The sequence below is a fragment of the Sinocyclocheilus grahami genome, unplaced genomic scaffold (assembly GCF_001515645.1).
Source record: "Sinocyclocheilus grahami isolate Dianchi unplaced genomic scaffold, SAMN03320097.WGS_v1.1 scaffold2143.1, whole genome shotgun sequence".
Classification (NCBI taxonomy): Eukaryota; Metazoa; Chordata; class Actinopteri; order Cypriniformes; family Cyprinidae; genus Sinocyclocheilus; species Sinocyclocheilus grahami.
Window position 1 is genome coordinate 32,588 of NW_015507322.1, and position 3,878 is coordinate 36,465.

Here is a 3,878-nt window from a genome sequence, read left to right on the forward strand (position 1 = left end):
GGGTCTAACCAACTCAGAGAAAGGGAATGAAGTTATAACGCGTAACCCTTACCGTACAGGATTTAAGAAAGTGTACAAAGTCTAGCGTGCACACTTACCACTTATGTGGATTTTAGAAAGTGCGCAAAGTGCTTAGCGTGCACACTTACCACTATGTGGATTTCAGAAAGTCCACAGAGCTTAGCGTGTGCACTTACCATAGCATGGATTAACATTTCCAGGCATCTGATCACAGATATTCGGAGGTACTGGGCCAAATGGGAGAGGCAAGCTCAAATACGACCCTCTAAGGCGAGGGGAGCACTGCCTGAGACAGCATACACAAGAAGGTTCTCGCAAATGCCACCTATACTTCTTGCTCGATGCCTCAGGAAGAGGGGATATCCTGGAGCCCGGACATCCAGGAATTTTTTGCAGTGTCGTGCCGTGGGCCTGATGATCAAGAAGGTTCCCGCAGATGCCTCTGACCTGGACGCCTGATCCAGGAAGCATGAAGCTGGAACCAGGGCTATCATACCGGCTGGACATAATGTCGACGAGATTCCAGAGAAGCCTCTAGTCCGGACCATCCCTAAGGTGGTTGCTATGAAGTCTTAGAACCAACCAAAACATCATAGGTCCAGCATAGGAGACTGTAATGCAGTAAATTCCTACCTAACCTCGGTCAGGTGGAGTGCTGGTGGTTATAGGGGAATTAGGAAGGGGAAGAAAAGGGCAGATGTAAAACCCCCGAAGGAAATGAGTAGAGACTCAAGTATCACTCTGATCTGGACAAAAGCGCTGACGCCTTGTCTGGATCACATCCCTAAGGTCTTGCCTACCTCCCTTTGACCCGCGATTCCTCCTACCCCTACCCGCAGGCAGAGGAGTAGCGTGAGCCGCGACACTAGCCTTCTGTGCCCATCTCTGATCCTCAGACCGAGACGGACCAGGACCCCTATGTTGTTCGGGCTCAGACCTGGACCTTCGTGGAATGAAGGATTTGAAGGCCGCTGAGTGCGCCTTCGCCTCCCTGAACTTCTCGACCACCATCTCAACGGAGGTACCGAAAAGTTTGTAAGGCAAAACCGGAGCATCGAGAAGAAAGCCCATAGTGGAGGCGGCCTGCTTAGTAGCACGGAGAGCAAGATCTGTGGTGCGGCGCAGCTCGGCTACCTCATCAGGAGAAAGGCCCTCGCCTTTATCCAGGTCTTTCAGCAGATCAGCCTGATACGCCTGGAGCACCGCCATAGAGTGCAACGAACCCACAGCCTGACCTGCTGCTGCTTATGCCCTGCCATTTAAGCGCGATGTATCCTGAAGGGGCTTAGATGGCAAGGAGGGAGTATTAAGGGAGGACGTCTCACCCATAGAGCGATAGCTATCCAGCGTCTCTTCTACAGGGGGCATCCTCTCATAGCCGTTTTCACGCATTGCCTCGATGTTGGCATAACTCGTATGCTGGAACCGATAGATGCGTGAGGAAAACGGCCTCTTTCATTCCTTCTCAATCTCAGTATGCAAATCAGGAAGAAATGGAAGGCTCACCTGAGCTGGAGGGTTATGGCCAGAAAGAAAACGCTCATCGAGGTGACCTCGCGATGTCACTTTCTTGGCCTGCTTCCACGGCAAGTCCAGTCTCGTCGTGGCGCGATCCATAACTTACAACAGCTCATCATTCGCAGGGCAGGAGGATTGGGAAGGCTCAGCCTCAGCCTCTTCGCCGTCCTCAGACATCTCCTGCTCCTCCTGGGCTGAACCCAGCAGAGCACTGGCCCCCGGATCAGACGATGTTAGAGAAATAACATCATCCTCCAGCAGCTCTCTCTCGTCCACAGCCGACGAGCGCATGAGGGAAAGCCCCTCTTTAAACTCATCGGCCAGGTCCACCTGCGATCCCCACGAGCTCATTCTCCTACGTGCTTCAGCAGCGGCGGGTCCTGAACCGCGGGAAGCAGATGGCTGCCCCTCTTTTCTCGAAAAAAGAGACCAACGAGAGCGGAGCTTTTTCATCGAAAAATGCTCACAATGCACACAAATTGCCCCCTCAAGGACATCGCGTGCATGCTCCTCGCCCAAACAAAAAACGCAGAGATCGTGTGTGTCATCAGGTGTCAAATAACGACGACACGGATGCACACATCCTCTAAACGTTCTGCTAGTGCTGTTACCACGTTCAAATGCACACTTCAAATAAAACAGTCAGTGAAGACGAAGAAGAGGATGACATGTGCTCCCGGCGCCTATTTATACTAATAGTCGCACCGGTAGTGACGTCATTGGCTGTCGCCGGCCAACGTGTTGTTGGTGTTTTTTCAATGTATGCGTCAGACACGGATCACGACGAGGCGTTCCCCATAGCGACCCCTAGAGGACGCAGTTCGAAGTTCCCTTGAAAGGGAACTCAATTCAGTCTTGCCAAAATGCCTGTCTTGGTGAGTATTCATGTAAACACAATTGGTTGTCTTAAGTGAATAAAATGTTTGGGGAAAACAGTTTGGGACGTGTGTCAGTACTGTAGTGTCCTTATTATTAATGAAACAGCAGCAGCAAAAACATGAAAGTTCCTAAATTAAGCACTGTTTTTATCTGTATCTTTATGTTGTAGTTATTTGTCCTGTTGTCATTTGTTTTTTGCTAAATAAACAAGCTTTGTGCATTTTGTTTGTTCTTTGTGTCATGCATGACTATTGTGCATCTAACTAATACATATGGTAAATGTGCTATCATAAATATATATTTAAAAAAAACTGCAATTAGACACACACCACATGTGCAACGACATCAATTTGGATCAGATGAACACGCAAACAAAGGCAAATCTACGTTGTGTGGGTGGATGCTGAGTCATTTCGTTTTTTGTCATTTCTTTGATGTTGATCAGTTAACTTTAAAAGAACAGAGATCTGGACGCAGACACAGCTGTGAACTTCAGGAGAAAAGAGATGATCAAAGCCAACTAGGCTGTCCGACACAACAAACATACAAACATCCAGCATCTGAGTCCACGACTGGCTCATCGGGTAGGCTTGTGTACAATGTTGTGAGTTTATTTTTCATGATTTACCCTAAAAAAACTGCAATTAGTCACACACCACATGTGCAACGACATCAATTTGGATCAGATGAACACGCAAACAAAGGCAAATCTACGTTGTGTGGGTGGATGCTGAGAGGCTGAGGCTGGTGGTTATATAGAGAACACGTTTTTTGTCATTTCTTTGATGTTGATCAGTTAACTTTAAAAGAACAGAGATCTGGACGCAGACACAGCTGTGAACTTCAGGAGAAAAGAGATGATCAAAGCCAACTAGGCTGTCCGACACAACAAACATACAAACATCCAGCATCTGAGTCCACGACTGGCTCATCGGGTAGGCTTGTGTACAATGTTGTGAGTTTATTTTTCATGATTTACCCCTTCTAAGATGCACTGTGGGAATTCAGAGCTCATGAATACCACTGCAAAAGAAACTTTGCCTTAATATTAAAGTCGTTGATTAGTGAGCATGTCCTCATATAAACTTGCAGAAAATGTCCCCCCAAAAAAAACAGTTCATATGAAAAAAAATTAATAATAATTATATATATATATATATATATATATATATATACTGTATATACAGGTGCATCTCAATAAATTAGAATGTCATGGAAAAGTTAATTTATTTCAGTAATTCAACTCAAATTGTGAAACTCGTGTATTAATTAAATTCATTGCACACAGACTGAAGTAGTTTAAGGATTGCCTTATGAGGATTGTCAAGCAAAATCGATTCAAGAATTTGAGTGAACTTCACAAGGAATGGACTGAGGCTGGGGTCAAGGCATCAAGAGCCACCACACACAGACATGTCAAGGAATTTGGCTACAGTTGTCGTATTCCTCTTGTTAAGCCA